Consider the following 26,194-nt stretch of genomic DNA (forward strand, 5'->3'; position numbering starts at 1 on the left):
ATAATACAGGAGTTTCAATGGGACACTAATGCCATTTAAGACATATGCCCATTCACTGATTCTCCAGTCCATAAAAACGCATATTTTCAATACCAGACTTCCCAGTTGTCACCCACTTAAGGCTGGGCAGAATGGCGAATTGTACTAAAGCAGAAAGCAACTTTTAACACTTTCCTGCTCATTTCTATGTCCAGTTGCTACTTTACTAAAATAGACCACTTGTTGTTCTGCCCAAACAGCAGGGGGCGCATAGGTTACACGTTTATGTTATTAGAAGTGTGCAAACAGCTAATCTGTTTATTTACATAGTATTGCAGGTAAAAGGAAGGCACATGCCCTTAATGTTTAACCATTTTATTCTCTAAAGGAAACTTGCCTAAAGGTCCCCATACTAGGGCCGATTGTAGCTGCCGAGATCGGTCCCTTAATTGGCACTACTGACAGGCCTGCCCGACCGATATCTGACCTGAAATCGGCCTGAAATCAGGCAGGTTAAAAAATCTAGTCGAATCGGGGACCAGATCGGCTTGTTGATGCAGTCCCCACACCTACTTTGCCTATACCCGTCGTTATAATTCGATCATTTAGCTCCAGAGCCAAACGATCGAATTAGCCGGGATTCTCCCGATATAACCCGATCTGAAGGTGTATGGGCACCTTAACTGCAATTAGGCAGGTTTCCTTTAGAGGACATTATATGCAAACAAGTCTGGGGGAGGCATCAGGGCAGGTAGACACATCAGCACACAGGGATTGGGGGGAGGTGGGAAGGGGGCCGGGTGGATGTACTACTCTGTACTCTGATTTTTTTGCAGGGTGGTCCAGTGCAGAGTCATTAGGCCACTGCCTAACTGGTAGTTGATCCAGAAAAAGGCAAAAACCACCCATCTTTTAAGGGTAAGGCCTCACAAGAAGGATTGTCAGCCTGCGTACACTTGATAGCAGAATCTATCTGCCAGCAAACGCCAAGTCTTGCATTAGCTGGCAGGTATTGGCTGAGTTACATAGTTACAATAGTTACATAGGGTTGAGAGTCAAGTTCAACCCATCCAAGTAAACCCAGTACACACAACCCACACCTACCAATCTATACACTCACATACATAAACTATAAATACAACCACTAGTACTAACTGTAGATATTAGTATCACAATAGCCTTGGATATTCTGATTGTTCAAGAACTCATCCAGGCCCCTCTTAAAGGCATTAACAGAATCTGCCATTACCACATCACTAGGAAGGGCATTCCACAACCTCACTGCCCTCACCGTGAGGAACCCCCTACGCTGCTTCAAATGGAAGCTCTGTTCCTCTAATCTAAAGGGGTGACCTCTGGTGCGTTGATTGTTTTTATGGGAAAAAAGAACATCCCCCAACTGCCTATAATCCCCTCTAATGTACTTGTACAGAGCAATCATGTCCCCTCGCAAGCGCCTCTTTTCCAGAGAAAACAACCCCAACCTCGACAGTCTAACCTCATAGTTTAAATCTCCCATCCCCTTTACCAGTTTAGTTGCAGTCTCTGCACTCTCTCCAGCTCATTAATATCCTTCTTAAGGACTGGAGCCCAAAACTGCACTGCATACTCAAGGTGAGGCCTTACCAGGGACCTATAAAGGGGCAAAATGATGTTCTCATCCCTTGAGTCAATGCCCTTTTTTATACAAGACAGCACTTTATTTGCTTTAGTAGCCACAGAATGACACTGCCTGGAATTAGACAACTTGTTATCTACAAAAATCCCAAGATCCTTCTCCATTAAGGATACCCCCAACACACTACCATTCAGTAGATAGTTCGCGTTTATATTATTCCTACCAAAATGCATAACTTTGCACCTCATTTTCCAGTTTGCTGCCAGAGTGTGCCTGGGTCGATTCACTGCTTCAGTGTAGGCATAATTAGATTATTCAACTGTACTGTGCTTATACCCAGGCTGAGAATTCGCCTTGTGGGGCCCTAAACCTCAGAGAGGTTAAAATTTCCACCTTGCTCCAAGATGACAATCAGACCAGTCCCTGGGTCAACTTTATACTAAGGAGTAAATTTAGTAAAATTGGAGACAAACGTCACCAGTGATGTTGCCCATAGCAACCAATTAGCAAATTGATTTGAATGGTCACCTACAAGTTAGAAAACAAAAGCAAAGATCTGATTGGTTGCTATGAGCTTTCCCACTTGCTATAAAGGCATCTAACCATTTCTTGAAGCTATCTAATGTATCTGCCAGTACAAACCCTTCATATAGAAATTCCCAGCTCGCACTGCAAATGTTTTCCTACCTTAGGATGCAACCTCCATGTTCTATTAAGAAACTATAAAAGAGCTGGGCAGCTATCATCTACAGGTAGGGAATTTGTTATCTAAACCCCCTTATTCAGAAAGCTTCGAATTACGGGAAAGTCATCTCCCATTGACTCTACTTTAATCAAATAATGCAAACTTTTAAGACATATTTCCTTTTGCTTGGTAATAATAAAACAGTACCTTGTACTTGATCCCAACTAAGATATAATTACCCCTTATTGGGGGCAGAACAGCCCTATTGGGTTTATTTAATGGTTAAATGATTCCCTTTTCTTTGTAATAATAAAACAGTACCTGTACTTGATCCCAACTAAGATATAATTACCCCTTATTGGGGGCAGAACAGCCCTATTGGGTTTATTTAATGGTTAAATGATTCCCTTTTCTCTGTAATAATAAAACAGTACCTGTACTTGATCCCAACTAAGATATAATTACCCCTTATTGGGGGCAGAACAGCCCTATTGGGTTTATTTAATGGTTAAATGATTCCCTTTTCTCTGTAATAATAAAACAGTACCTTGTACTTGATCCCAACTAAGATATAATTACCCCTTATTGGGGGCAGAACAGCCCTATTGGGTTTATTTAATGGTTAAATGATTCCCTTTTCTTTGTAATAATAAAACAGTACCTGTACTTGATCCCAACTAAGATATAATTACCCCTTATTGGGGGCAGAACAGCCCTATTGGGTTTATTTAATGGTTAAATGATTCCCTTTTCTCTGTAATAATAAAACAGTACCTGTACTTGATCCCAACTAAGATATAATTACCCCTTATTGGGGGCAGAACAGCCCTATTGGGTTTATTTAATGGTTAAATGATTCCCTTTTCTTTGTAATAATAAAACAGTACCTTGTACTTGATCCCAACTAAGATATAATTACCCCTTATTGGGGGCAGAACAGCCCTATTGGGTTTATTTAATGGTTAAATGATTCCCTTTTCTCTGTAATAATAAAACAGTACCTGTACTTGATCCCAACTAAGATATAATTACCCCTTATTGGGGGCAGAACAGCCCTATTGGGTTTATTTAATGGTTAAATGATTCCCTTTTCTCTGTAATAATAAAACAGTACCTGTACTTGATCCCAGCTAAGATATAATTACCCCTTATTGAGGGCAAAATATTGGTTTTATTTAATGTTTAGTTGATTTTTTAGTAGGCTAAAAAGTATGGAGATCCAAATTACCAACGGACGCCATACCTAGAAAACCTCAAGGCCCGAGCATTCTGAATTACAGGCCCCATACCTATACTCTTTTTGCAAACATATCCTTACCCTCATCATACCCTATACTTATGGGGGCTGATTTACTAACCCACGAATCCGACCCGAATTGGAAAAGTTCCGACTTGAAAACGAACATTTTGCGACTTTTTCGTATGTTTTGCGATTTTTTCGTATTCTTTACGAATTTTTCGTTACAATATACGATTTTTGCGTAAAAACGCAAGTTTTTCGTATCCATTACGAAAGTTGCGTAAAAAGTTGCGCATTTTTCGTAGCGTTAAAACTTACGCGAAAAATGCGCAACTTTTCGCGTAAGTTTTAACGCTACGAAAAATGCGCAACTTTTCGCGTAAGTTTTAACGCTACGAAAAATGCGCAACTTTTTACGCAACTTTCGTAATGGATACGAAAAACTCGCGTTTTTACGCAAAAATCGTATTGGTAACGAAAAATTCGTAAAGAATCCGAAAAAACGCAATCGGACTCATTTCGACCCATTCGTGGGTAAGTAAATCAGCCCCATGGTGTATATACATGTAGCATTATGTGCATATATTCCAAGTGCTTACAGTACTTAGATGTTTAATTCTCCCCATGTAGTGCTTTGTCATAACAGCGTTCTTACAGTACGTATTCAATCCGTAAAATCAGATAAGAAAGCATCATCTAATATTTAGAATGCACAATGGTGCTCAGATTTCAAATAAAGGCAACTAGATTAGCCTGACATGATCTCCCTGCAGTAAAGCCATCCTGCTTTAGATTGTACATATTATCAGAGAAAATGTTGCTTTCTCTTCTTTTCCTTTATTCCTTTCTCTAGTTGGCTGCTGGCTGCAATCATATGTCTATGTCTAGTCTGCTAAGCCAATGCAGTGAGAGAACCCTTCCCATCTAATTCTAAATTATGTACTCCTTAGGGCTCATTAACTGTGTGCAAGGAAGGGTGGTGCAAAGTGCAAGAAATAGGTGGAATTTGCCATGCTGTTTGCATTGGGACCTGGTATCCAGATGCTTGGGACCTGGGGTTTTCTAAATAAGAGGTCTTTCCATAATTTGGATTTCCAAAACATTAAATAACCATTAAATAAACCCAATAGGGTTGTTTTGCCACCAATGAGGATTAATTATATCCGAGTTGAAATCATGTACAAGGTTGTTTTATTATTAGAGAAAAAGAAAATGTTTTAAAATTTAGAATTTTTTTATTAAATGGAGTCTATTGGAGATGACCTTCCCATAATGTGGAGCTTTCTGGATGACGGGTTTCCAGATAATAGATCACATAACTTGTATTACTGATTACTAAACTGCATAAATAAGTAGATGGCTTAACCATCCTATTGGGCTTTATTATGTTTAAATGTTTTCAGTAGAGTTAAGGCATGGTGCTCCAAATTACAGAAAGATCCCTTATCCTGAAAACCCCAGGTCACAACCATTGGTCATGATAGATTCCATACCTCCAGTTTCCTTATTAGCACTTATAAGGGTAAGATTTTTTTTTTTTTTTAAAATAAAACTACATTGAAAAGGAGTCTATACAATTCAATTATTGGTATGCTGTTTTGTCAGCTATTTTAAGATTTTTATATATATAATGTCCCACTATCGGCACTCACCAATCAAAACAATGGCCGGGTGCTGACCCACAAAATACATATAGTCCTCCAGAAAGCACTCACGGCATAAATGTCTCAAAATTAAGTTCTTTATTAGGACATAGTGTCTACGCGTTTCAATCCCCACAGACTGCGTTTCAATCCCCACGGGACCGTCATAAAAATCATTTAAGCATTATATAAACCCAATAGGACTGTTTTGCCTTCAATAAGGATTAATTATATGCTAGTTGGGATCAAGTACAGGTACTGTTTTATTATTACAGGGAAAAGGGAATCATTTAACCATTAAATAAACCCAATAGGGCTGTTCTGCCCCCAATAAGGGGTAATTATATCTTAGTTGGGATCAAGTACAAGGTACTGTTTTATTATTACAGAGAAAAGGGAATCATTTAACCATTAAATAAGCCCAATAGGGCTGTTCTGCCCCCAATAAGGGGTAATTATATCTTAGTTGGGATCAAGTACAGGTACTGTTTTATTATTACAGAGAAAAAGGAATCATTTAACCATTAAATAAACCCAATAGGGCTGTTCTGCCCCCAATAAGGGGTAATTATATCTTAGTTGGGATCAAGTACAGGTACTGTTTTATTATTACAGAGAAAAGGGAATCATTTAACCATTAAATAAACCCAATAGGGCTGTTCTGCCCCAATAAGGGGTAATTATATCATAGTTGGGATCAAGTACAGGTACTGTTTTATTATTACAGAGAAAAGGGAATCATTTAACCATGAAATAAACCCAATAGGGCTGTTCTGCCCCCAATAAGGGGTAATTATATCTTAGTTGGGATCAAGTACAGGTACTGTCTTATTATTACAGAGAAAAGTGAATCATTTAACCATTAAATAAACCCAATAGGGCTGTTCTGCCCCAATAAGGGGTAATTATATCATAGTTGGGATCAAGTACAGGTACTGTTTTATTATTACAGAGAAAAGGGAATCATTTAACCATTAAATAAACCCAATAGGACTGTTCTGCCCCCAATAAGGATTAATTATATCTTAGTTGGGATCAAGTACAGGTACTGTTTTATTATTGCAGAGAAAAGGGAATCATTTAACCATTAAATAAACCCAATAGGGCTGTTCTGCCCCAATAAAGGGTAATTATATCTTAGTTGGGATCAAGTACAGGTACTGTTTTATTATTGCAGAGAAAAGGGAATCATTTAACCATTAAATAAACCCAATAGGGCTGTTCTGCCCCCAATAAAGGGTAATTACATCTTAGTTGGGATCAAGTACAAGGTACTGTTTTATTATTACAGAGAAACAAGTAAATCATTTTAAAAATGTGAATTATTTGATTAAATAAATGTGAGATAACCTTCCTGTAATTCTACGCTTTCTAAGTGGCATCTTATTAGGGGGCACATCCTAGCTGTTCCCAACAAAATCTATATGGGGGACTGCCCCTCATCACTGCTCAGAATGAGCTCTGATATTAGATAGATGATAGATAGATAGATAGATAGATAGATAGATAGATAGATAGATACTGTAGATAGATAGATGATAGATAGATAGATGGATAGATAGATAGATGATAGATGGATAGATAGATAGATAGAAAGAAAGAAAGAAAGAAAGAAAGAAAGAAAGAAAGAAAGAAAGAAAGATAGATAGATAGATGATAGATAGATAGATAGATAGATAGATAGATAGATGATAGATGATAGATAGATAGATAGATAGATAGATAGATAGATAGATAGATAGATAGATAGAAGATAGATAGATAGATAGATAGATAGATAGATTGATAGATAGATGATAGATAGATGATAGATAGATGATAGATAGATAGATATATAGATAGATGATAGATAGATGATAGATAGATAGATAGATAGATAGATAGATAGAGATAGATAGATGATAGATAGATAGATAGATAGATAGATAGATAGATAGATAGATAGATAGATAGATAGATAGATAGATAGATAGAGATAGATAGATAGATAGATAGATGATAGATGATAGATAGATAGATAGATAGATAGATAGATAGATGATAGATAGATAGATAGATAGATAGATAAATGCAGCCCCACAGCATATACATAGACACACCTGCTCAGCACACAGATCTCAGATAACCATCAAATGTCTGAAGTGTACTGCAGTCACACATACTTATACTACTGAAGCCACTCTAATATAATATTAATATAGTCACAAATGGAATATTAAATTGCCGGAGCCACCCAAGCTGAATGAGCGGCGGGACACAGTTTGATGGCTGTAAGTTGGCAGGTGTCACTTGCAGAGTGTGACATTCTCCACGAAGTGCTAATTATACAGCTCCAGTTTCTTCCAGTGCAATTTGCAGTGAAAGCAAAAGTATGAAGATTTCATATCCCAAAATAATCGCTCTTCATTTACCTGTGGCAGAGAAAAGGCACAGATTGGGTTTAACCCCACAGCTGCCAGAAGTCGCACTGAAATACAACAGCTCCAATGTGTTAACCTGACAAGACTGACGCCCTACCCGTGGCCACTCAGTTGTTATTGAACTACGACTTCCCTATGATTTCCAGCATTATAAGACTGGCTGGGTGCGAGCTCTAATTCACAAACCAGTGACCAGTGTGAATCTTTCACATGGGAAAGATTAAAAGGGCAAATGCAGATAAGAAAAGTTTCCATTGGCAATCTTTTTCATACAGTAGGACTGTCCCAGGCCCTACAAAACAGACTTTCAGGGCCCCATTACATAAGTAGGTCTTTTCAACTGATAGCTCTTTTGGGTTTGATAAACTTTATTTGGCATCACCCTCAACTTCCTCTTTGTGGAGCCCCACTATTTGCCATTCCCAGATCTGTCACCTCTATCTGCATGCTTTGGGAATGTCCTTCTTAAGTATAGTGAAGGGCAACCTATGCAACTTTTTCTTATTGGTGTAGGGGCAGGGGTCTGCCCACAATATGCCCATATGGCACTCATTATATGACAGCCACAGATAGTACTCATTTATGAGCCATTTTCAGTTGCAAATGTTTGCAGAATCGGATAAAAAAAAACTTTGCCCCTGACAGTGGTACGTGCAAATAATGAGAAGCAAGATGCACAGCACTTTACTTCTCTTCAGAAAGTGAGCCCTAATGTTTGCATATACCTGTAACATAGATTGAGGCAAAAAAAAATAGTTCTATTTCTGTATATTCTATTCTATGATAAGGGTTCATTTACCAGAGCTAGAGGTGCAAGTACAGAATTGTACACCTTTGGGCCTATATATATTATATGCAGAACCAATACTTGCATTGCATATACAAACTGGCAGTGGAGGGACAAGATACAAATGGGTTTATGTAATAAAAGGCACTAAGTTTGCCCAGGAGAAGTAACCACTAGCAACCAATCAGCAGGTAGAATTTACTGGTCACCTGTTTAAAAGCAAGCTTCATAGGCTAAGGCCACCCCATGCGTATGGCGTATATTTTCTGGAAGCCAAAAAATGCTTGCCGCGAATACGCACCATACGCTCCTATGTATGCCAGCACCAGAATAAATGGAATACGTTCGGGTGCAGGCACATGTAGCTGAAATCCTGCATAAAAATGTATTCTCTTTCATTTCTATGCGGATTTCAGATACATGTGCCTGCACCTGAGTGTATTCCATTTATTCTGGTGCAGGCACAGGGAGGAGCAAATGGGGCGTATGGCGCGTATTTTCAGCAAGCGTTTTCGGTTTGCCGAAAATATACGCCATAGGCATGGTGTGGCATTAGCCTTATTTGTTGCTACTGGGCAAACTTAGTGCCTTTTATTAAATATGAGGGAAGTGTAGAAAACAGTGTTTTCTGACTTGTTTTGCACTTTGCACCTTACCTCTTTATGTAAGATAAGCCTCATATTGTAAAGTAGTAACCAACCTCGGTATTAAGCCCCACATACTATAATAGTGTGCAAATGAAACCTTATTTCTAGAGGTATTCCTATTACTACTGAAGAGAAACACACAATGGCAGCACAGTACTGCATTTGTACCAGTGGAACTACAGTATATTCCACTCAGACAGTACACGGTTAAAATGTTATTACATTTTTTTGAGTTGTTGCAAAGTGCTACGTGACCTGTGACATAAGTGCTAGAAGTGATTATTAATAATAAATAAGACATGGAATATCTGTTTTGTACCAGAATTTGACTGCATTTAGAATACAATTTCCCAAGCTTTAACCAAAGCTGTTAAGCTCAGATTTATTCTTCCCTATTAACCTAACCTCTTGCTTCCTCTTGAGCTTTTTCCCGGATCACCCATTCAGCCTCTACGTAAGGGGAAAAAAAGCTTTGCTACAAAGGAACAGCCTATAAGAACATTGACCTGACAGCAACCAACCCAGATATGATCTTAAAAATCAAATAGCTTCTTGCTGAACATATATTGATGAAATGTTCAATATGACTAAGTTCTGCCATAACCCTCATCAAGTGCTAGTGCTAGTATCATCACGATCTAGTCCCCAGATAAAGCCTAAGAAATATAAATGGACACTAAACTTCTTTAATTTCCCCCAGATCTATGTGGCTAATGCAAATAATAATAAATTACTGAATGGTGATGCTCCTGTTGCAGATTTTCTTTGACTGCTAGCAAATTCTCCCATAAGAGCCATACCCTTAGTCAGGTTCTTGTCCCTCCACTGGCCACTTACACTTACTTCCCCCAGTAGTGAGCACCGTGGTGGGGAAGGGGGCGATGTGACCAACTGGGTTGCCTAGGGCCCATGACCAGCACTGTGTAAAATAAAAATAGGGGTTGAAAATTATTTTACTGTACCAAACAGTTCAGCTTTCCTTTAGGTAAGTCAAGCACCCCCACCACCCCTCACACCTTCTCTTATTATACACAATTCACTGTACATTGCTACACAAGCCCATTTCACGTTTACAAGAATTCTTCATTGATTTTTAAAACATCCTTGATAATATCACTGGCCAAATAATCAATTACTATAACTAGATTATATCACTGAGTACATAAATACGCCAAACCCCAGAGGATGACGGCTAGAGATTAGTCACTAACCAAAGGGTGAGCTAGAGAACAGGAGGTGAGCAGTGACTGCAGACTAAAGGTGGCCATACACGGACCGATTTTTTACTTACAAACGACCGATTCCCGAACGATCCGATGCTATCGTTAAGTTATCGTATAGTTGGTGGTGTACGAACGATCGTCGGCCCACTAAACGAGCCGACATTATCGTCCCCAAAATCGATCGGCCAGGTTTAAAAATTTTGGTCGTTTAACGATAAAATCTGCCAGTTGGTGTGAGTGTCAGACATTTGTCTTTCAACGATTGTTCTCTGCGCATGTCACGATTGCCAGCAGCGGAAGTCAACGACATTCGATTGTACGTAGATGTACGATCGTACGTATTTTACGATAATGATGCGACGAAATCTTTCCCGAATTATCGTTGCCCGTGGATGGCATATCGTATGGGAACTCGATCGCCATACGATCGTTTGTCGATATAATCGTTCATCGCACAACGAGCGAAATCGCCTCGTGTATGGCCACCTTAAGACAGAGCTCAGTCCTGGCATATGAAATGGACCTTATTCAGGGAAAGGGTTGGTGGAAAAGAAGCAAATGTGCAGAGTATAATTGGGCCAGGGTCAGAGTCCCAAGAAGTGAACGTCAGCATGATGGATAAATAGCAAGGTATGTTCAAGTCAAAGAATGTGTCAAATAGTAAGTGTAACTAACACTATTTGGCAGTATGGTACAATAATCCATCATAGTACCTGACAAGGGTGTTATTAATGTATATTGAGTAGGGTCACCTATAATCTAAAAGAACACAAATAAACCAAAGTAATAAGATAACATACTGCACCAATCTAGTAAGTAAGGTAACCTTGTTCTCATAACTACAGTATAACCTGCCAGAGCCTGGTTTATATCTATGAAAGCTGTGAATACATATTTGTGACCCCTCCAACGCCCTACTACAGTCATGAATGATGTTCAAGCCTGAACAACACTGACTGAGTCAAATGGATTTTCAGTTTCCACTTCATAATTTATAAAGCAGTGGCCAAAACTGTTCATATATATCTAGTATCCATCTAGTATCCATCTACTGGTAAGTGCTCCTCTTGTTATATCACCAAAGACAGTAAATAATGTATGGCTAACATATTATACTCCCCATTGTGTTATCCTAGACCCATGTAAGAACCACATATGGAAAACTCTACATTGCCAGTTAAAAGGGGTGATAGAAAGTAGGGTGCAAATGAAACAAATTGCACTTTACTTCAGTTCTTACTTACCTGTGTCACTTCCTAATATTAGCAGAATAAGTTTAAAGAGAAATGATGACCTCTGCATACATAGAAAGGCTTAATCACTGGGGGCAATTTGTTAGGCACCCCCATTGATTATAATTGCTAACCTGAGAATGTGCTCCTCTATTCTAGTAAGTGCTGTGCTGCCATCTTGTTTCCTATCACTGGGATTCTTGCTGCAGCCTTGGCTGAGGCATATGCCCTGAGTCTGAGGTTAGCCATTAATTGACTAACAAACTGGTGCTACCCAGTGATAAATCCTTGCTTGCCTATAAAGGGCAGGAAGTTCAGCACATGAACCACTTATTGGGCTCATGTTGGTAACATTAAAACACCTGATTTATGGCTTTTTAACCAGAGTTTCATTTCTTTTTGTGCAGTGGGTGAAATAGCAAAAGATTTGGGGGATGACAGCAGCCACAGAATTGTTTTGGCTCAGGTGTATGTTACTCCTTTAATATAGTTAAACCCAAAAAAGCTCAAGCTGTTGCACAAAACAGCACATGAGATTGACTAGACATTTAGTGCAGAGCATGACCTGTGAGTCACGGGGATCAGCTTTATAGCTTAAAGGGGAACTCGACACAAACACAACTTAAGCTTTTGAAAAGTGAACATAATATATATCAATTAAAAAATATGCAGCCTTTCATGATTTTTTTTGTAATAATATGGACAGTTCCCTAAGCCCCACCCCCTGTTCCCCTGCTGATCCGGCTGGCTACTTTGAGACTCAAATAAAATGTAACAGTAGTTGCCTGTCCCTCAGCCTGCCTTCAGCCTGCATCCTCCCAATCCCACAATTCCCTGCACACGTGATGTCAATAAGGAAAGGAACATCACAGTGCAATGCATTGTGGGTTATGTAGTTCCTGCATGCTGTCTGTAAGCCGTGGAGAAGTTGTTACAATTTGTAACATCAATATTTCAGTTCCTCCTCCCCTGCCAGGATTTCAAATAATGCAGAAAAAAGAATAACTGTTTTGCAGCTGGATTTTAGCATATAAAATGGTTGAAGAAACCATTGAAAGTAGGGCTTAAACTAAAAAAGTCTGGCAACCACTTACCAGGAGTAAATGTTAGGTTCAGAGCTATTAAACACACACATTTCAGGGCTCTCATTTTCATGTTTAGCTGCCAAGGGAGAAAGTTCAGCACTCTGGAGAGCAGCTGTGGTACTGTAGCAGTTACTAGAGGCAGATTGCCCAGTTAACTAGTCCACTTGCCCACAACTGGCATATATTTATAACATATTACAATGATAAGGAAATAAAGGGCTAGAACTCAGGGTCTTACCATCCCCCAAATCCCATTCTTTACTGTGTTAAAACAGAAAGACACGGAGTGTGTCCGGAGCATTTCTATCACAACAAAGATCGCTATTAATGATGAGCAAATCTGCCCCGTGACTCAGGGGCGGGCCAAGCCGACTGGGCGCCCTAGGCAACCCGGTCGGCCAACTCCGCCCACCTCCCCGCCTCCCTGAACAGCACATGCGCGCCAAAGCACAGGAGGCGGTGCAGGGGGGGGGGGCGATTAGATCGGTCATTGCCTCCGCCGCTAATGACAAGCGGCAGAGGCAATGACAAAATAGCACTAGGGGTAGGCAGGAGAGGCTCCTGCCTGGCGCCCCTCAATCGTTGCGCCCTAGGCAGCTGCCTCTTCTGCCTACCCCTAGTTCTGGCCCTGACGCGACTTTTGTTCACTTTTTCCTCACTCAATGAATTTTTATGCAGAAATTTTGCAGCAGTTTTCCAAAAAGATTTGCTAAAGGCAAAATGCAGAATTTGGCAATGAATCCATGTCTGGTGAAAACATTTGCTCATCACTAGGCAGCATTAATTATTTATACTGACTGTATATGGCTACTGGGACAATATGGTGATTAAGGGTAAACAAATAGAGTTTGTACAGAAAATGGTTTCTGCCTATTCTTTTAACTTTACAAAATCAGCAATTTCTTTCCTTTTTTCAGTATAAACTATTTATGAATCAATGTTTGGTTTTCAAATATACTATCACCCCCACTCACTGAAATCACAGAGTTAGCTCTGTATAAACATAAAAATAAAGTCCTTCCCCAACCCGCTGTGTGTGTCTCAGGTTTTCAGATAAGCTATGGGATCCGTTATCCAGAATGCTCAGGACCTGTGGTTTTCCGGATAAGGGGTCTTTTGGTAATTTGGATCTCCTGCCTAAAGTCTGCTAAAAAAATTATTTAAACAGTAATTAACCCCAATAGGATTGTTTTGGCCCCAATAAGGGGTAATTATATCTTAGTTGGGATCAAGTACAGGTACTGTTTTATTATTACAGAGAAAAGGGAATCATTTAACCATTAAATAAACCCAATAGGGCTGTTCTGCCCCCAATAAGGGGTAATTATATCTTAGTTGGGATCAAGTACAAGGTACTGTTTTATTATTACAGAAAATAAGGATTCATTTTTAAAAATGTGAATTATTTAATTAAAATGGAGTTTATGGGAGATGACCATTCCGTAATTCTGAACTTTCTGGATAATGGGTTTCCGGATAAGGGGTTCAATACCGGTACTTTAATTCCCTCCATCCACAAATGATCTGATGAACCGCAGTGGTGGGATCCAGTGTAAAACATACTGCTCATTAGTAGGTAAGACTGCAAGGAATAACAAATGCTATGTAGGTATGGGATCCCTTATGCAGAAACCTGTTATAAAGAAAGCTCCGATTTACAGAAAGCCTGTCTCCCATAGACTCCATTTTAATCAAATAATTCAGAATTTTAAAACTGATTTCCTTTTTCTGTGTAGTAATAAAACAGTACCTGTACTTGATCCCAACTAAGATATAATTACCCCTTATTGGGGGCAGAACAGCCCTATTGGGTTTATTTAATGGTTAAATGATTCCCTTTTCTCTGTAATAATAAAACAGTACCTGTACTTGATCCCAACTAAGATATAATTACCCCTTATTGGGGGCAGAACAGCCCTATTGGGTTTATTTAATGGTTAAATGATTCCCTTTTCTCTGTAATAATAAAACAGTACCTGTACTTGATCCCAACTAAGATATAATTACCCCTTATTGGGGGCAGAACAGCCCTATTGGGTTTATTTAATGGTTAAATGATTCCCTTTTCTCTGTAATTATAAAACAGTACCTTGTAATTGATCCCAACTAAGATATACATAATCATTATTGGATACAAAACAATCCTGTTGAATTTAATTAACGTTTTATTGATTTTTTAGTAGACCTAAGGTATGGAGATCCAAATTACAGAAAGACCCCTTATCCAGAGTACCCTTGGTCCTGAGCATTCTGGATAATGGGTCCTATATTGTATGTAATATTAATTATAGTAATATATATAATGCCCCTCAAATGCCATCCCTCTTTGTACATGTTTAACAAAGGTGTGTGTTGCCCTTTAAGTACAAAATGTAAACCTTCTTAGAAATACATGTGTCTACAAGAGTTAAAATTTAATTGTGGTGGATTTATTCCCTTAAAGGGCAACCTAAGCCACAAAACAGCATTATCTAATTTAATGAAATTAGGGCATATTGCTATATTTCATCAAGATAAAGCCCCTTAAACTTTCCTTCTATAATCCCCTGATGTGGCTGTACTTGCCTGCTGACTCAGGGTGGGCAGTTTCTGGAGCACATGAGATTAACCCTTTACTATCATTTTCACATTTTGTTTGTGTTTTGCAAATCCAAATCATTAAAGAAAATAATATGCAAGGCAGGAAAGAATCCAATTTGGACTAATGGGGTCCAGGAAAAGACATAGGCCAAATGTATTGCCACAGAAACTGAAGAATCTAGAGATAAAGCCAATTATTAAGGATTATTAAGAACAATTTGTAAATAAAAGATGAAAAGCTTGACGGGCCCTTGAAATCAGGCTCTTTGATGGGCGCTTGGTGCCCCAGCCCAACACTGCACACACTTGGGCACTGTACTGTTTAGCTATAATTTAAATATGAGTATGATGTAAATAGTAAAACTATGAGACACATTGCAGTTGGTCATTATTAATTTTGTGTGTGTGTTTTTAACTATTTGCCTTTCCTGTTTCATGTTATCTGGTTGCTTAAGTCAATGTCCCCTATAACAAAAAAGCAAATCAGACCTGTGGCCTTAATCCGATCTACCAGACACTCTATCTGAAACTAAAGAACCGCCATAGGAAAAAGCTAAATACAAAAATCCACAAATCATAGATAAAAGACATTGTAAATGACCTTAAAATACCACTGTCTGCCTCACAGTCAGGTGATAATGTAACAAGAGCCGCAAAGCTTGCTGCTGGTCCAGTAACTCTTGTAAAAACTGCCAGTAACTTGTAAATGCTGCCTGCCAATTGGGTTCTATGGGTGCCCAGATAGTATGCTGTTATTACATTGCCATTCAGACTATTCAGACTATTCTGGCTGACTATTCAGAGTGAGAAAAAAATCACATGTGTCTTGTGTGTAAGAAAAACTTGACAAGTGGTAGAAGTGAGAAAAACCGCCCATCAACTTTAATGCTTTTGGAGTGAGAAAAACAGGGCAGATTCACTCATCACTACTTGGCTCTGTATATTATATAAGGACCAGAATAGTTATGCTCAGTATTGTTCACCGAATACACAGATTCATGGCACAGGAACTTACAGTCTATTCATGCATTTAGATGTCCGCTGTATGTGTCGGAGCAGACCAACCTTTATTAGTATAAAGACAGACAGCAGGGATTACTTTATAAACCACATTGTTTGCTTTTGATAAAGGCTTGCACTTGGGGTTGATTCCAGGTTCCTTCATTTCCATTTAAACCTACAAGTTTGTTTTTAATTCTAAGAGGCAATACAACATTAAAACAACTCATTCATAATAAAACTGCCTTTGATAAAATCTCTCCTTAATCCACACTCTTGATAAACTCCCCCCTGCCCGACCACCATATTTACTTCCTATGCAAAGTCCCCCTAGTGACAGAACAAGGTTCTTCTCCTGGTTCAAGAGCTGAGTTTGATCAGGCAATATAATGATTAATAAATATGAATGATTTGTTACCCTTTGAAGCACACAGGGACAGCATCAGTATGGTGAATGCAGCTCTGATTATTATGCTCAATATGAAGCTCTCGCGCATGAGATGAATGCTAATTCCTCCCATAGCTTCCTATTTATGTTTGTATAATATTACCCAGAAAAATAAATGCCAGCTGTGTATTGGCTGCGGCCGGGATCCCAGGAAACAGAGTGGGTGTTTAATTCATGTTCTGATGGCAGCATTTTCCCTGGATCAATCTCATAGTGGAATTTAAAAAAAAACAGATGTCCATAAGTGGCTCTTTCATAAGAAATGGCTAGGAAAGAAGCACTCTGATATTGTGTCTGAAAGATAACGACTCTTTATAGCCGTGTCTCCGTATTCTGCATCAGACCTTGTGCCAATGTACAAGTGGAATCATATTTCATTGCCCATTAAGGACAATTAAAGTCCATATAACCCTATGCCACTTTAGTTACATAATAGGGGTCATTTTCCAAGACCCGGGGCAGAAATGCAAAAGAGCTAATGGGTACAAGCACATGTCCCTTAGTGCTTTTCAGAAAGAACTTTTACCCTGGGTCTAGATTCACTCTACAGCTTGCACAAGATAAAAAATCCAGGGGCAAAGAGCAGAGTAGGCAGGAACAGGCCCAGATTGGCAATCTGTGGGTTCTGCCAAATGGCAGAGGGGCTGCTGTAAGATGCCATAGACAGTCACTATTTATTGGGCTGGTGGGGGAGTTGTTTGGGCCTCTGTGTACTTGAAATGCCAGGGCCTATTTGAAACCCAGTCCAGACCTGCACAGGCCAGTCCTGTCCTTAATGCCTGCCGCAGGGGTGCACATTGCTGTTTCTTAACTTGCATGCCTGGAGGTAGGGGACGGGTAAGGGATGTGTAGGACTCCTACGTGCCTCTCCCCTCCTGCCCTGAATAAGTACAGCTCTGCTTTAATAGGTGCAGCTGCATGTCTCTGTGCTCTGATACCAAGCACTTAGAGTAAGGAAGGAAAAACATTGTCAGATTGAACCCATTTTTTTTGCACTTGGCTCTCTGTTTTCCCAGATATGATGCCCAATATCTCTTTGTGGCATCTGTTTTTTTGCTAGAATAGGACTCTTGCCCTTCCTCTTAATCTTACAGGGATGATGGATGTACAGTGCACTTGTTTAAGGGGGCATTGGTGTTACTGCCCTTATATATAAATGTGCCTCACCCAAAAGTAAATCACACCACCTCAGTCATCACCTGAAATGTTTCTTTTTTGTCCTATCCCTGGATCAGCCTTTGGAGACTTTGGCAAGGTTATAAAGAACAACTAAAGCCATATAAAGAATTAGACTATCAACCTGCTGATTTCCAACAGCTTAGCTTCTCAACAACAACCCAGAGCACACTGAGCATGTGCAGTGCCACTGACACTCAGGAAATGGCATAACAAAACTCAACATGGGGAGCCCTTGTGAACAAATCAGAAGGCCTCGATGATTACTGTTATATGCCTCTTTGTTCTTCTGTATATAAAATACATAGAATACACAGAATACATTTAATAGGCTTGTACATTTTTTTTTCAGCATCTCTTAATATGTAACTGTGTAGCAGCTGGTATCCACAGAGAGCTCATTATTTGCTTTTTAAATATAAAGAGTTATAAAGTATGAATATCACATTACTATATTATAAGTAATCACCAACTGCTTGAATATGAATAGAAAATCTGCAACTGTTGTGATTCTCAGCAACACCAGCCACCAAATAGTCTTTTCCATGGACTGCTTAGCCCTGTCCTAAAATCACCAGCCAAAAGTCTGAGCCTGATTATTATAGAACATACAATAGAAGCACATCCCAACCCAATCATCCTAATATTTGCAGTTATAAAATTAGCACTTGTGCCCTTTCCCAGGTAGAGATTGCAGCATTAATTTCCTTCCTTCCCTCTTGTGGCCCTCAGGGTTCCTTGGCAGTGACAAGTATTATTTTTGAGCAGAAGTCTTTGCTACATGTGCTTCCCCATAAATTGTTATGAGAAGCAGCGACATACAGAGAATGGTGTTTTATAGCAGCTGTTTTCCACAAGTGTATTGACAGTGTATGTAAACTTAGCCTTTGACACAAACTGAGACTAATTCTAGACTCCTAATCCCAATTAATGGGCTACTGAAACATCTATCCTGGTGGTTAGCACTCTTTTGAGCAATTTTTCCATATTAATTCATTATTTTTCCCCTAGTTTTACAGCTATTAGCAGTTTTTACACTGCTAATATAATGCATTGGAAGCATTGGCGCCACCTACTGTTCATTTCGGCTGACTGGACACAGTCTGCAGAAAGTGAAGTTAGTGAGAAGAGGAAAGTCTTGTAATGTTCTCTGCTGAGAAAATGAAGTTAGCATCTGGTGTTTATCTGGTCAGTTCTAAGCTGAGCAACAGGGCTTTCCTTTTCTCAGTAACTTCATTTTCTACTGAAAAATGAACAGCAGGTGGCAGGGTTGTTTAAAATTCATTGTATTAAGGTGGCCATACATAGGCCGATTCTAGCTGCCGATATTGGTCCTTTAGACCAATGCGGCAGCTTATCGGCCCATGTATGGACACTAACGACGGGTCTGCCCAACCAACATTTGGCCAGATCTTGATCAGGCAGGTTTGATTTTTTTGTCGGATCAGGGCAGCTATACCCACCGTTCTAATTCAACTGAATTAGCCCTATATTGCCCACCCACAGATGGGAATATCAGGAGAAGAACCACTCGCTTGGCGACCTCTCCAAACAAGCGGATCTTACCGTGTGTGGCCACCTTAAGATTGTAAAAACAGCTACTATCTTGAAAACCAGAAAAAATAATATCTAAATTGCAAAAGTGCTCAGGGGCTTTCCTTTCCTTGTAAATACATGCACTAGCATAGACAATTTACTTATGAAATAGGGAACCAGGGAATGTGAATTGATCAATCCCCCTCTCTTTTTGTATGCTTGTAGTTAATTTGGCCAGATCAGTCGCACTTCCATTGTATTTGTATACTCTATTTAGCCTTGGAGTGCTCCCACAACCCCTTTCTGTGTATCTTTCCTTGAGAGGAGGCTGAAAACAATTACTGTCAAATCATCAAACTGTGTGTTGGCCTTTAAAGCAAAAAAAAAGAAAAAAAATTCAGAAATCATTAGACACAAACATTTGGTAACTTAGCCAAAGGTTGGACATCCCTGATATAGTTTAACTATTGATACACTACGTACAGTATATATATACATATATATATATATATATATATATATATATATACAGTGTAGCTTTATGTATTTCTATTCCTCCAAAAGGCCACTCTGCTGTTGAGGCCAAGGGCAAATGTCCTCTCTGCCCTACTCTAAAATTGCTATGAAAATAGAGTAGTTATATTGACATTTAATAGTTCACAGGGCCGGCCTCACCTTTATTATTGCATTCAGTTGCGGCCCTATCAACACAGAAACATTAATCAAATCCAAACTGTTCGGAGGAGAATGCTAAGATGATGGATGGTATAAATAAGAAAACATAACGGGAAAAGCTTCAGAACCATAGCAAGTACTGCCTATGCAAGTGTAGTTGGTTGTGCCAGCCATTTATACCCTGGTTGCGGTTAAAGGACCCCTCTCACACAGCCTTATTCAGAGCCTGGATTGTCATAGCACCAAGCCTTAAAATGTGGAACGAAAACAAAAGGAACACAAAACCCACAAATTTTTACTCTAAAAAAAAATTAAAAATCTGAAAATGAAAAGCATGAATTCAATAAAAATTACCGTATACACTCGAGTATAAGCCGATCCGAATATAAGCCGAGGTACCTAATTTTACCTAAGTAAAATGGAAAATCTTATTGACTCGAGTATAAGCCTAGGGTGGGAAATGCAGCCGCTACTGCTAAGTTTTAACAATCAAAATAAATACCAATAAAATTACATTAATTGAGGCATCAGTGGGGTATATGTTATTCAATATTTATTTCAAAGAAAAACAGTAAACTAGCTCTGTAAGCAATATGAGTACTACCCCACGCTCATTGCACATTGGCAAAATGGCAGCAGACCCGGTCCCGGAGGAGATGTAAGGGGAAATATGTATTGCTAGTGGGAGCCTAGGCCAGGGCACTGGAGGGTCTGGTTGCAGGTGGCCTAATTTGCACACAAAGGAGAGAGGGTGCTAGTCTAGAGGGACCCATGGCACCCGACTCGAGTATAAGCCGAGGGTGACTTTTTCAGCACATTTTGGGTGCTGAAAAACTAGGCTTATACTCGTGTATATACAGTAAATAAAGATTGTTACAATTTGCCCAGAACTCCCATTGACTTCTACATGATCTCGACAGCTTTTAGATGGCAAAGTTTTGTATTAGTGGTTTTTGTGGTTTTGACGCTTAATAAATAAAAAAATGTGGGGGTTTTTTACAGAAAAAAATTGAGGTTTGGTGCAAAAAACACAAATCGTGAAAAAAGAAACAAAATGTATACATTACTAAATGCTCCCCATAGTCTTTATTCATTCATGGACTGTCTGACCTCATTTGCAGTGTGTTGCTACTATAGTCCAAGTTATGGACTCTATATAATATATAATATAGAGTCATATCCATCAGTTACAGTAACAACCTAACCCGCCATATTTAAGATGATTATTTAATCTAATCAGACTCCCTTAGATACTGATCTGCCCAAGTTAACTGCACCATTCAGCATACTTAGATTGTAAGCTCTACGGGGCAGGGACCTCCTACTGTGTCTCATACCACATGGCACTTACTCCCTGTGTATTTATACTTATTTATTGTATTTATTTATTATAACACTTGTTCCTCCCTGTGTGTAATTGTGTATATCAGGGATCCCCAACCCTTAGCTCGCGAGCAACATGTTGCTCGCGTAGGTCTCCCAGCAGGTGTCCATTAACATCCCCCGATCCCTTCTCCCTAGGGAAGCATTTAAAAGTTACAGACCCAGCTCCCAGCGTGATTGTGATCGGTCCTCCTGTCATATCAAGTTACAACAGCAAGATCTTTTCTCTCCCTCCCTTCCCAGTCCCTCCCACTCACTCACTTGTGATCGCTCCTCCTGTCATATTCAGCAGTGAGCAGGGGCGGGAAGAGTCGCAGAGAGAAGATCATGCTACTATACCTCACTGCCGGACCCCCCCCTAAGAGGGGGGCTAGGAAGGAGGGTAAGCCTCCTGTCATATCCAGTTACAACAGCACAATCTTTTTCTGTTCCCAGGAGCTGGGAACGGAGGGAGAGAAAATATGGTGCTGTTGTAACTGGATATGACAGGAGGACCTATCACAATCATGCTGGGGACTTTGTAATACACTATTTGCTGTGGGCTAGGGAGAAAGGATTGTTGGAATAAAAAGGTGCTGGGAAGGGACAGAGAGAAAAGGCTGTGCTGCTATAACTCACTGCTGGATTTGACAGGAGGCACTATCACAAATCAGGGAGCAGGGGGGGGCAAAGAAGGAGGGAGAGAAAAGACCCAGATCAGTCCTGTGAGCCTCCTGTCAAATCCAGCTGTGAATTATACCAGCACAATCTTTTGAGTTCCAGCTCCTCCACTGAATATTTTTTTTATCTGTTGCCAGCCCCAGCACAATAATTTTTTGGGAAGCCATCCCAGTGACCCCTTCTCCTCACCCATGCCACTGCTGTGTCAAATTTAATATTTCACATTCTCTGTCACCCATTACATTTTTGTACAAATCTTGCTGCCCAGTCGTCGTTGTGCCACCTACTCACCCACTTATATAACTGTACCAGAAATATGTTTCCAAAAAGTTCCACTCTTACATTTATTTTATTCCTTGTTCCTCTGTGCCATTTCCTTTCCATCATCTCCTCTACCTGTTTGCTCCTGCCATTCTCTCTCCTCTATATATCCTTGCTGCTTCTGTGCCATACTGCCTCCCATCTGTACCCTCACAGCTCTTGTGTGCCATACTGCCTCCCATCTGTACCCTCACAGCTCTTGTGTGCCATACTGCTTCCCATCAGCTACACCTCAGATTTTCACTGGCAGAAAACATGCAGTGCCAGATTTCACACTGATATTTTGATATTATATAACATTTTTATATAGTATTATTATAGTATATTCTTCTTCTTCTTATTATTATTAAAAATTGTGTTTGCGCTACTGTTCATGTATTGTGTTGCTCGCGAATAAGTTTTGCAGCTGAATGTTGCTCACGGGGTAAAAAAGGTTGGGGATCCCTGGTGTATATTGTAAGATTGTACAGCGCTGCGTACCCTTGTGGCGCTTTATAAATAAACTTATACATACATACATACACTGACCATAGGGCGCTGAAATATAATAGGAACCTTGTAAGCTCCAATGGAGCAGGGACTGATGTGAGAGAAAAGTGCTGCAGAATGCATTGGTGCCATACAAATAATAATTTGATTATCTGTGCCAGTGAGTAGACATACAGCTTGTGGCTCAAATTTGCATTTGCTAAATGGTGCCCATAATGCATTCCACCACATGGAAATGCAGGAGCACTGAATAGAGCACTACTTACATGTATATAGAGGTATATGGCTACATTCATGGACTTGTGTTTCTAAAGTAGTCATTGGTGTGGGGATTTCTTTCTTCCTTGGTAAGGCCTAACCATATGCAGTGGCGTAGAGCAATCCATATAAAGCTGTGTTCAACTGCATGGAGCAGACATCCAAAAACTTGCATTTTACCCTTATTTGTTCAGTGCTGAGGATTAATGTACACTCCTGTATACAGAGAGCACCAGGGAGAAATAAAATCAATTAACCCTTATGTTTCCATGCAGTTGAACATATACACCTAATTCAATTCCATTGGGTGTGCACTGGGTTAGCACCTACCATAAAGAGCTGACGTCTTCAGTAAAAAATGTAATTGGGTAAAATAGATAAAGTGCACAAAATAAAAATATTTGTAATATAGTTAGTTAGGCAAAAATGTTATCTATAAAGGCTGGAGTGGGCAGATGTCTAACATAATAGCCAGAACTCTACTTCCTCCTTTACAGCTCTCTAAGCTCTTAGCAGTCAGTAACCAATCAGTGACTTGAGGGGGCCATATGGGACATAACTGTTCAGTTAGTTAGCTACTGAATCTGACCTGCATGCTCACAAACTAACTGAACAGTTATGTCCCATGTGGCCCCCCCTGAAAGTCACTGACTCACTAAAAGGTTCGAGAGCTGAAAGCAGGAAGTAGTGCTCTGCCCATTATGTTAGACATCTGCTCACTTCAGCCTTTATAGATTACATTTTTGCCTAACTAACTATATGACACATGTTTTATTTTGTGCACTCTATCTAATTTACCCAGTTTCATTTTTACACTAAATTGTTCATTTAAAGGGGTTGTTCACCTTTAGATGATAACTATAGTATGACGTAAAGAGTATTATTCTGAGACTGGTCTTAATTTTTATTACTTTTTTTTATACTTATATAGATTATTGTTCAGTTTAGAATTTCAGCAGCTATCTGGTTGCCAGGGTCCAAATCACATTAGCAACCAGGCATTTTGGCTGCTGGGGTCAGTGACCCCCATTTGAAAGCTGGAAAGGGGCAAAAAAAGAAGGCAAATAAATTCAAAATTAGAAAAAAGAAGACCAATTGAAAAGATGCTTAGAACTGGGCATTCTATAACAAACTAAAAGTTAACTTAAAGGTAAACAACCCCTTTAATATGCTTAGTAAGAATAAATACACTTCAATCTTGTACTAAAAAAAAAGTATGGGCAGTTTTTCATCTTTAAGACTAAAGGATGTTCACGCAATGCTCTCAGTTACGATCATATAATTAGCACGGTCAATTAAAAGGCTGGGCAGCAGCTAAGTCATTCTTCTTTACCCTTTCAAGACAATAAAAGTAAAATACACCCTATCTTTAAGTTAAAGGGCACATTTTCCTCTAAATGGAAGGTCGGGCAGCCAATGGGTGTCACAATACCGGGTTTTGCTGTACCAATTTCAAGTGCAAAAGTACTACAGGTATGGGACCTGTTATCCAGAATGCTCGGACCTGGGGTTTTCTGGATAAGGGATCTTTCTGTAATTTGGATCTCCATAGCTTAAGTCTACTAAAAATCATTTAAATATTGAATAAACCCAATAGGGTTGTTTTGCCTCCAATAAGGATTAATTGTATCTTAGTTGGGATCAAGTACAGGTACTGTTTTATTATTACAGAAAAAAGGAAACCATTTTTAAAAATTAGAACTATTTGCTTATAATGGAGTCTATAGGAGATGGCCTTTCCATAATTCGGAAACTTTCTGGATAACGGGTTTCCAGATAAGGGATCCCATACCTGTACTGGCTGTTTCACCTGCTTAGTATCAGGCACAAAGAAGCCCATGGATACCCTCACGTGCATAGTACTTACTGCAATGCTAATTCATAAATTAAATACAGGTATGGGACCCGTTATCCAGAATGTTCAGAACCTGGGGTTTTCCGAGTAGAGATTTTTCCGTAATTTGGATCTCCATACCTTAAGTGTACTAAAAAATGATTTAAACATTAACCCAATAGGATTGTTTTGCCTCCAATAAGGTTTAATTATATCTTAGTTGGGATCAAATCCAGGGTACCATTTTATTATTACAGAGAAAAAGGAAAGGTGAATTCTTTGATTAAAATGGAGTCTGTGGTAGATGACCTTTCCATAATTCTGAGCTTTCTGGGTAACGGGTTTCTGAAAAACAGATCCCATACCTGTACTCATGTTTGGCCCTAAAGGAACCTATCAGCCCCTAAAGAGATAAGAGACAAAATATTAAGCAGTAAGGAATATAACGCTGAGCAACCTTAACAACAAGTGTATAAAAATGAAGTTGCTTCTCCGAGTTCCAACATAAAGCAAAGAACTCTCACATATTTTTGACTTCTTGCATATTATTTATTACGGTAAAGGGAAATAAGAAATTCTACCCTTCTTTTAGTAAGAAACTCTTGAGGTTCAATCCTCTGCAGGTTCTCCTGGCAGTAAAATGGTTAATGATGTTTGTGTCGCCAGATGCTCGCTCAGGATCAATATCCTCTGCTAGCTAAAGGGAATTTCTCCTCATAAAAATAATGAAAGAGGGAGAGCCTAAGAATGGCAGGTAGCTGCAGTATCCTGGGGAATGCAGGACAGAGACGGATAGCCGCAGCTTTAATTAACCGACAGTTTGTTACCCTGATACTGACACTGAGCACTGAGACTCAATGGAAAGATAAAGCAGAGAAGGTTTTGGTCATTACTGAGGTCATATGGGAATGTAGAACTGTGCTAGGCTCTATTGGCCAGTAAGAATTCTCCAGAGGAACCAAACAGCAGCTTGGCAAATAGATAGAATACATTTTATTCAAATGGGACACAAGGCTATTTGATACCCCTGATTTGATATTATATATATATATATATATATACTGTATATACATACATATAAATACCAGCCTAGTATATATAAACACCAATACAAACAGTCACATAAGCTAATCCTAAAACTAGTGGCCGTAAGATGTTTTAAGTTTTAGTCCCTCTTTAGAGGACCAACCTTTGGTTGCACCCCCCTTAGCTCACAACAAGGGTACAAATACAGAAAAAGCATTGTATCAGTCATTTAGCCCCAGTTCCAAGAATA

Source organism: Xenopus tropicalis, chromosome 4 (genome assembly GCF_000004195.4).
Source record: "Xenopus tropicalis strain Nigerian chromosome 4, UCB_Xtro_10.0, whole genome shotgun sequence".
Lineage (NCBI taxonomy): Eukaryota > Metazoa > Chordata > Amphibia > Anura > Pipidae > Xenopus > Xenopus tropicalis.